This window comes from Mytilus californianus, unplaced genomic scaffold (genome assembly GCF_021869535.1).
Source record: "Mytilus californianus isolate M0D057914Y unplaced genomic scaffold, xbMytCali1.0.p SCAF_43, whole genome shotgun sequence".
NCBI classification, from domain to species: domain Eukaryota; kingdom Metazoa; phylum Mollusca; class Bivalvia; order Mytilida; family Mytilidae; genus Mytilus; species Mytilus californianus.
In genome coordinates, this window is record NW_026262694.1 from 1,698,894 (window position 1) to 1,709,964 (window position 11,071).

The following is an 11,071-nucleotide window of genomic DNA, read 5'->3' on the forward strand; positions in this document are numbered from 1 at the left end:
TTTAATTTGAAATTACAAAACAACAAGAGAGGGGCTAGATGTATCACGAAAGACCACAAATCAAGAGATAAAGGATGCATGACAAAAATGCTATAAGAACTTCAGCTTCCGTCATTACAATCAAGACGTCAACAGCAACGACTGATTTCCTTTTTCAAAGTGGTTTAGGGGAAGATACCAGCGCTCTCTCTGGACGACCTTATTAAATTCCACAGACCTAAACGACAAATCAGAGCAACAACATACAATAACTTTGCTACTAAGAACATTATAGACCAACAAGTCCGTAACAACAAACGATCGGTCAAAGTTCCAAATAGTAAGACCGACCAGTTCAAAAACTCTATTTTTGTGCACACTGCAGTCGATTGCAACCATCTGGAGGACTCAATAGTGTGCGTCACTACAACCGAGGAGTTTAAATCAGCACTCATCAGCAATCGCTACAAACTTGTGCGCAGACACAATAGCCGAAAAGAATCTGTGACGTACCCATATATATTTAGAAGTGGGAAAGACAGAACAGAACAATTAACAACGATTCGTTTTAAAATATCATAATGAGACAAAATAACATTTGTTCAAAAATATTGACATGAAAATGTTCACATGCATAGTTTTCTGTTTGATCAATAAAATTTTAATGCACAGAAGATATCTTTAAAACATTTATTTTTATGCATGCACAGTTCTTTGGTTTCGATTAAGCAATATATAGATGAGGTTATTTGAGACTGGCAATTGTAATGCAACCTTTTATGATAAGATTTCATTTTGACTGTAGTTTCATAACATTTTTGATTTGTGAAACTATTTCATTATATGCAATGATTGTATCAAAGACAACATAAACATAATACCCAATATTTTATAAATTATTCTGGCAGTGAATACATTGCTGTGTTGACTTAAATTGTATCTCCTATATTTCTTATTACAAATCCAAACTTCTTGTTTTTTTTGTTTTTTTTTTTCAAATTGAGAGCAAGACGTGGACTGTATTTGTTGTCAATTTTGTAAATATAAATATGAACAACTGTCATGACATACAGTACTTGCCACCGTAGTCGTCACTGTTAGACGAGAACTTGACTGATCGGTGAATGATCGGTGACGGATGTTTGACTGATCGATGAATGATCGGTGATCGATGACTCATAGAATCAGACGGATACGTATATAATTAAAATTTTTATGAAAAACGAACTGCACCGTATTTACATGCGATAAATGCGGACCTCTACGAAGACACCTTTACTCGTTAATTTGTAATCAACATATGATAAATAAGATGATCTTACATTTTAAGATTTCAAACATAAACATTATCTAAGCTCCCTTGAACATATATGCATTCCCAAATGTTTTATCTTTTGCATTTGAACAAATTGTACAGAGCACGTCTGCTGGATCACGGTATTTTTATTTTTAAATTTAGGTCTTAAACCTTTTTTAAAAATTAGGAATTTTACCCTCTTACTTATTCGTGTACATATTCTCTTTGACCCAATAAGGGGTATTCCTAAGATAGGAAGCTTATACATAAGAAAGGAAGAAAGAAATAAGAATCAACTTGATCGCAATAACACATAAAAAAAAAATATTTAAATTATTTTCACGCATTATCTGTTTTTTTTTTTTCTTTTCTGCCAAATAAATTACATAAGTGCAGAATAATGTCATGCTCAGAATGTTTCTCAGTTCTGTATCACTAAAAAGAGATAAAATGTTGTTATGTATGTAACAATTATGCATTTTAATGTCACTAGATGATGAAAATGAAAATAATAATTTATGCCAGTAAAGATACTTAAAGCTAGGTTTTGATAGATTACGAGTACAATCATTTCTTAAATTAAAGGAATATCAGAGAAAAGATAGTCAAATGTTGTTCGCATAGTTTGAAATTACTAATATTTCTTCTTTTCATCAAAAGTAATGCAATGTTATTTGTAACTGGTTATTTCAATGGCCTCAAGATAAGTTTATTTTGATAAAATTTAAATAAAATAAGGATGAAAATACTTAAACTTTTGTTTGTGTTGAATAAGAATGTTATAATTTCTTTTTTTTAATAGAAATTATAAACCGCCATTTGATTTTAGTACTTCTTGTACATCAGAATTGGCTGTTTTTTTTATAAAATATGCTGAATTTTAGGGAAAAAATACTAAAATGTTGTTCGCATTGCTTAAAAACGCCAATATTTCTTCTTGTATATCAGAAATAATGCAACGTCATTATGAATGCCTTAAGATAAGTAATTTTGTATAAGATGTGAATAATATAAAGATAAAGATACTTATGTTTGTGTTTAAGTTGAAAAAGAATACAATTATTTCTTTATTTTAATAGAAATCATGAACCGCCATTAGAATTTAGAACTTTATGTACATCACGATGGGCTGTTTTTTTTTTACAAATGATGATATATATCAGAGGAAAAATACTTTTTGTACATCAGGAAAGGTTGTTTTTCACAAATTAAATGAATATCAGATAAAAGATAGTAAAATGTTGTTCGCAAAGTTTGAAATTAGCAATATTGTGTTGAATAAGAATGCAATTATTTCTTTTTTTTCAATTATGTAATTGTTTAAAAATACTAATATTTCTTCTTTTTATCAAAATGAATGCACTGTTGTAAGCAATCAGTTATTTTAATTGAATTTGGATAAATTACTTTTTATATATTTTAATAATATTGAGACTAAGATATTTAAACTCTTTTCTGTGTCGAATAAGAGTGCATTTTTTTTTCATTTCCTGAAGATTTAATTACATAAAAACCATCATTGGATATAATAAATTTTTGTTGGGTTGTTCCCCAAAAATATGTTGAATCTTGAGGGAAAATATACTTAATATTTTGTTTGCATTATTTTCGAGTGACCAACATGCATATTTCTTTATTTTATTGAAAATGATACAACGAAATTTTCAATGAATGATCATTTCATCTCATTTTTTAGAGCATTTTCGGAAAATGTATTTAACAGTCGCGATAAACACAGTTTAAGCACTCGTCGGGTTTGGAAAAAAAATTAGCCTAAATATAAAAGACAATCATAATTCTTTAATAATGTCTAAATTTAGTTTTATCTGCATATTTCTCTTCTCTTTTAATTCTTATAACTTTGCTGAATAAATAATAATAAAATGTCGAACATCTGTACTTGAACATTTCGTATTTTCCCGTGGCGCCATTGTTATTAAATGAAACGAAACTAAGATTCCGTAATTTGTACGAGTTCAACATGTGACGTAGTAGAGTTTAATCTGTCAGAAAGGTCAATCTGTCCGATCCGTCCGATCCGTCCGATCAGTCAAAGATTTTTACTATAAGTCTGACGGATTGGTGACGTGAGTTTGACGCGAACTTGACTGATCGGTGACTGATCGATGACCGCTGAATGATCGTTTAAATAGTAGCGCCTAAGGTTGCAAGTATTGTAGGATGTTTAGCTAGTTATTAAACAAGTTTATACCAAATTTTTTTTGGAAAATGTCCGTTCCAAGTTATGAATATGACGGTTGCTTACCGAACTATACACACCTTGGACTAGTTGAAGTTAAAGTGTAATTCTTTGAAGACATAGGATAACACTGGAGATGTGAGATAAGGTAGTAATCCGCTACTGCAACCTCGATATTTACAATGAAAACAAAAAATGTTGACAAAGTACATCTACCCATGAAAAATATTCCTTGTATATTATCTGAGCATAATCTCCTGCTTAGCAGTCAGTCATTATCCTTTTCAGCCAGCCCTTTTATGAAGGATGACAATTATGGGGTTTCCCTTTCCACACGATCAATATGCCGAATCTGTGTCACATCCCTCTCCAAAAGTATGTTCAATTTATCAAGCATGTGTTCTATTTGTGTTTCTCGACGTTTTGTTGTTAGCTTAGTGCTCAGCTTGAATTCCATATTTTTTAACTTTCAAGGAAATTTATGTTCGTATTATTAATTTTAAATTCTTTGTTGTTTATTAGTTAATGTTATTTAACACTGTTAAATATAATATCACCAGCAACACTGTTCATTTTAATTGAATAAGATTTGATAGTTAAACCGAAAATGAAAACTATCCACTTTAACCATAAATGGATTATGCCTCTGATTTATTAGTCTGTATTTGATATATATTTCTATCAAAACAGAGAACTTCTTTTATCATTCGTAATCCTTAAAATCATTTTAGGGAATTTGTAGAATAATTCTTAACATTTTCAGAGATTATGTGAAATCACGGGTCATTTTCATGGATTATATATAATACTAATGATTTTAGTGAGTATACAAATGTTTCTACATAATCCCTGATTATACAAAAGCAGTGTAACATATACTGTCCAATGAACGTTTGTACATACATGTATATACGTCATAACTTTAATTATAATGGCCTATGTCTCACTGCAAAAATAATCTTTAAAATAAATGACCATGTTATCCTACAAAGTAAATGAAGTTTTTCGTTGGTTAGTTCTCTCTAGTTTCTAGTTGTTTACATTTACAAGTTGAGAGCAGAAAACTGCATATTTTGTGATATAATATTTAAGGAAGATACCTTTTGGCAAATGTCATTCAATTCTACTTTACATAATTATATTTTGTTTTTAAGTTAACTGAATGACTGGCAGACTTGGGACGGAATATAATGACAATAGTTCTCACTGTCAATCAAATATAACGGATGAACAGACTGAGCTTACCAATATCTCTGTCTTTTACGGCAGGAGATATATTGAGAATAGCGTTCATAACGAGAAAAACTAAATTTGCTAACAGTTTTTTATTAAACCCTTTTTTTTCTTAAAATAATGGTAGCAATGAACTTCAGATTACAAAAAAAAAAATGAATGCCGTAATTCTGTTTTTCTCTGTTAGAATAGCTAGGTCAATTAGTCTGTTTAACAGACCAGTTTGTCGAGTTTGTTGAACACATACTTAGACTATGAAAAGAAGTAAGGGGAGATCACTAGTGGAACATGAATTAAATTGTGTCTGTTCGTCTTGTGATGAACGTTTGTACATGAAAATGTAGGACGTTATATTGTAAATCAACTTATTTGAGCGAGCGATTTTGTTCATGACTTTCGCGAGTAGAAAAATACCTCGAATATAAATCGTCGCGAATATGTAAAACCTGGATCTTTCCTTATTTAAGAAAATTTGAAAATAACGGAATTTAATCGCCGTGAAATGGGCTTGTAAGGGCTAAACGCGAAATAAACTTTCCGCGAAAATATGTTGGTTTACAGTATCAAAAAAGAACCAGAAGCCATTTATACTGCTTTGTTGATGAGTGATGCAAAACATTTACAAAATTCGACTCAAGTTGTATGCTACGCATGGTGTTTTGTATTAAAAAAGTAAAAATGCATGATTCCTTTTCTTATTTGTGTTATTTTGAAACAAGTATATTTAGAAGATTTATTTGCAATTCAGACGTAGCTTCGTGATAAAGTACTCAGCCAACCATGGCACTGAGTAAGTGACAGTCTCAAAATTTTCAAGTTTAGTTTGCGTATTGTTTGCTAAGATTGTCAAATTATTTTGATAAAGTCGTTCATTTTTATACTTTGTATAATACATTTGATTTTTCCTCCTCCTTCGAAAAAGTAGAATTTAAAGTATCAAAAAGGCTACTTTTATTCAACATGTATGTGTACACTTATGATGATAAATTCTAGACCATTTGGAAATTTCTCTCTAGTCGTTTTATCTGAACATGAAATCACATTTCATTTAACTTCATTATTATTTAACGGCCATTGCAAAATAGACACATTTTTTTTGGAATTCGTGGTTTTTTAAGCAGTGCTTGTCAACTTCGTTAGGCCTCCCAACTATTTTGATTCTAGCGCCACCTATGAATCGTATGTAGACGAAATGCGCGCATGGCGTACCAAATTATAAGCTTAATATCTTTACTGAGGTTTTCATACGAAATGCTTTGCAACGTACAAGGGGCCTAAGTATTTAAACATCTTGAGGTCAAGAGTATATGTGCTGTAGTTTTCCATTCAATATTAATGGTAAATACACGGTTTTACCTGAACCTGGACTTACATCATATTATTTGCCTAATTGAAACTACAAAAATGTAAATCATTTCTCACAAGTAACTAAATACACATTTTAAGTCCCAAGAACTATTAAAAAAAAAAAAATGCCGATTACGTAATAAATGAATTGAAAAGTGTATAAACACATATGCACAGAATTTTACTGCTAGGTTTGCGAGAAAACAATATATATTTCATATTTTTTTTTTTAAATATTAATAAATTATTGTGACTGTAAGTTGGAAGTCGACAATTTGTCATTTTGGTAAAAGAGGGACGAAAGATACCAGAGGGACAGTCAAACTCATAGATCGAAAACAAACTGACAACGCCATGGCCAAAAATAAAAAGACAAACAGACAAATAATAGTACAGATGACACAACATAGAAAACTAAAGACTAAGCAAAACGAACCCCACCAAAAACTGGGGGTGATATCAGGTGCTCCGGAAGCGTAAGCAGATCCTGCTCCACATGTGCACCCGTCGTGTTGCTTATGTTATTACAAATCCGGTAAATAGTCTAATTCGGTAAGTCACATTCGTGAAAAGGGAAGATTATTGTAGTTACGACATAAGGAACATATCCGATATCATCTGTGAAACGGTTATTCCATAACGGTCAACCAACTCCATTGTAATTAATAAATAAAAACTTTTTGAACAAGTTAACTATCCAAAACTATCTAAAAAGTTATAGTATCCAGCGCAAAAAGTTTTGGCATAAAATATCTCAGCTTTAATATAAATTACAAATCCGAAATAATTAAACAATATTATTAGACCTAAACATTTGGCATATCAATCTTGTTCAGGTTAAGTTTTCTTTAAGGCTGTTGACAGTCGCTCCTTCCCGTTATATAATTGACAGTAAAAATTACCTCCGCCTCCTTTTAAACATATCTAATATCACGTTACTCATTGGGCTCCGTGTATCGGCTTTAAACAAAACAGTGTTCATATTCAAATATCATTAACATTTTATCTTGCATGTAATATGTGCAACTTTTTGTTATCTGAAACATCTAGACAATTATTAACAACGACTTACACCACAATGATAACATTTTGTTTTTCATATTTAATACTACAAGTGCATATTTTTGTATGAAAAAAGAAGCGAAACATACCAAAGGAACATTCAAAACTCATTAGTCGAAGAAAAACTGACAATGTCAAGGCAAAACACGGAAAAAAGAGGAAAGACGAACAAGTCCACAGAACACTGAACAGCGGTATACTACTGTTGCCTTAATATAGAAAACACAAGAATGAGTAACACAAACCTCACCAAAGAAATGGGGTTAAAATCATGTGATCCTTAAGGCTGAATAACTTCAGCGGCACATGTTTATCACCCGCCAGAATATACTTGGTATATGTTTAGTTATCCACAGTTGACTTGCTAACAATATTCACTCATATTCTTTTTTTCTTCATCAATAATTTTAACCTCTCAAATTATGCAAACATAGTTTATTATGGTATCTGTGTTGTTTATCAGATAAACGCCTCTAAAGTTCAGTATGCTATCTTTATTTTTGTGTTTTACGTTGGAATGCTTAAAAATGAAATATTTCAAATCTTTCCAGAACATTTTAACAATCAAACGTCTATTGGCAAACCATCTGACTCATGTGATGTATTATAATTCATTTGGAATCATGCCTATGACACTTATAGTAATGTCACCATCTAAATCCACTTATAACTTCAATAATCATATTATATAAAATTGGCCACATTTGAATTATCGAATGAATTAATAGTACTTTTTCCCCACCATTCCGTTCTGTTTTTAGAATTGTTTTTGGCTTTTGACATTGAATAATTCCAGGCGAAAACAACTTTACTCCTAATAGTTAACCTTTATATTTAAAATGTGTATGTTTGAATAGTATTTAGTTAATTGTATGTGTGATTTACACAAAATCTTTGAAAATAGAAGAGGAAAACTGGAAAAAGTCCGACTATTATTAGAATGCCATAAAAAAGATAGGATATAAATGGATGGTTTGGGAGGTATGATTTCTTATTCATTATGATGATGTGATTTCGAAAAAGTTTAAATATAATTTTTAAATCATGTTACCTATTACTGAATTGCTACTGTTTTTACCATAGATCGTTTATATGTAAAACTTAATAGTTGTAGCCCACGATATATATATATATATATTTAGAATAGAAAATATCTACCAGTTTTCAAATGAGAAATCCGATTTTTGAATAGATTTCAAACCCGGAAATTGTTGCATACAATCTTATCCAGCTAAAGCTTCCTTGATTGAATTTGAACCTTCATTCAAAATCAAAATTGTAATATCTACAAACTATGATATGTTATATTAGCTAGATGTGTCGTTTCTTTTGGTATTATTCTTATTCAAATCATCTTATTTGATCTTAAGGTACTTAATTGATCACTTTTTATAATGTTCTATTTTTGGTTTCAAATTTAATAAACTTCGTTAGAGGATTTTCAAACGTTGCGTGGTGGACCTCAACAATTGTCAGCCTTAATTTACATATAAGTACCCACTTACAACTAATCTTTAAACCTCAAAGGGAAACAGACGTACACTATTCACAAGGAATGCAAAGTCATCTACAGTGTGTAATTCAGTTGCTGCTGGGCATGGTGGTTTTATGAAGAAAAATAAACATTCAATTGGATATTCGTGTGGGTGGAATCAAATTTAATTAGCAATCAAACTCGATACCCACAAATTGCTGGCAACATAACGTATACACGTAACATATATATTACAAAACTGTGTTCACTATTTATTGTGTTTATTTAATCTGTTACATACCTGTACTCAAATTTAATTTTTTAACAGAATATTGATAAGAACTGTAAATATTTCAACTGTTTATTTCAGGATGGGAACACTGTTTTACACAAAGCTGTTAGTAGTGGAGAACTCGAAATGGTCAAACTGTTACTCGAAAAATCAAATATAGATCCCAATCAAAAGAATAAGGTATGAAGTATGAGGAATAAAGTATGTCTATGTGTTGTCTAATTGCACTGTGTCATATGGTTTGTTTATTAAATCGTCTCAGAATATTTTTCATAAAAGATGTACTCATCTTTTCTAAGTTTTTACGATAACACAGGTGCAATTAAATTTTATAAGAAAAGGAAAAGTTATGCTTAAGTGTTTGGATCTCCATACCCTCCTGGATCACCTGCGTTTACCCCCGGTAATTTTATTTTGTTTCGTGTTGCTTAGTCCTAAGTTTCTATGCAATGTTTTGTAAACGGTTTTTTTTTCTTTAGTTTATGCCATTGTATTGTCAGTTTGTCTTCTACTTATGGTTTTTGGTTGTTCCTTTGGTATCTTTTGAAAAACTATTTTAGATCCTTTTTTCAAGTTTAAATCCTCTGTTACATAAACCCACAGGGTCCACGTATTATGACACTCTCATTTCCGGGTGTAATTTAAAATGAGAATGAAAAAGTAAATCATATTATATTAATCATTCCAAGTGGATTTATCTGTACATCATTAATTTAATCTTGGTATGCGTATTTATATATTTAACATTAATAACAATTATTTTCGTACTTTTGCTATTTTAATTACTATTACACATTAAGAATATTGAGTTGAAAGGAGATGTTTTATTTATGTGAACAATATAGTAGACATATTACATAGCGGGTGTTGTGTACATAATTGTACAATAGTGGTAGATGATGTGGTCATTACAATAACTTGACCAGGCAAACTAATATGTATCTATGAAAGTCAAAATCATAACAGAAAGGGCTTCATTTTTCGTACTTTGTTCAAAAGATTAAAGTCCTATTATTTTACCAGGCCAATTTGTGCAGGCGTTCATAAAGCTTTAATCGGTAATATTGAACTATTCAGTTTCTTCTATTTGTTTATATATGTAATCAATAGTATTCAAGTCCTAGTTATCTTTTACTTTATTTATTCCACAAGAATTAAACTGTGCATAATATAAAACTAAGGAGGTTTATATTTTTATAACATATGGCCACTTTTATTTGCCAAATGCTTCTGCTTTAACAAGAACGTATAAAGTAAACGTCTGCTTGAACAAGAATATAAAAAGTAATGTTTGTCAAATTGTACGTCTAGTGAGGTTAAACAGTATTTACATATTGTTTTCTATTGGTGATGTTTCTGAGTTCATAATACTGTACAAGCTACTCAACTGTCCCTTATAATAATAAAGCCTCTCCATCCTCTTTCATCGGTAAACAGCATACCTTGAGCTTTTGTTTGTTTTTTCGTCCCTGAAAAGGACAACTCTAAATATTCTTAAGTTTTTTTTATATATTGATATCTGGAATGCCTCTTAGTTCAAGTTTATACACATTCAAAGACAACAAATGTAGATTTAATAGTTTTTCCATAAATTAGAGATCTCTTGATTTTAAAACCTCTATTCAACGTTTTATGTTGTTTTGTGTTTCTAACCAAATTTGATCCAACTCTGCCCCATATCAGTACTGAACCCTTACTACTTTTACAGGACGCGGATTCCATTTAATTAATGCCCAAAGTTTTTTTCAGAAATTCATTCCAGCCCCTGAACATGCTTAAACCTTTATATGTGTATTGATTTAAATATTTCTTTGATTATTATTTTAATATCCTTTCTATGTTAGGGTTGTAATTAGTGGTTCTGCTTGCAGTATAAATAACATAGAAGCAAAATGGTAACCATGACGAATTCATCGGTTTTAGTCGGAAGAATAATAGTAATATGCATATAACATTACATAGTTAAAGATGTTAGTTGTTCAGTGTGACATGATTTATTTAAAAATTGTTTTGCTTCTATTTTTCCTTTTTGTAATTGTTCAAATGAATATATATAATAAGTTCTCAAACATGACACAATATACGATAACTATGTTTATACCTCTATGTTAGATGTATATACAGATTTGTAAAAATGACGTATTAATTATTGAAAATTATGGCAATTGGCTGTTCAATGCAAAGTAT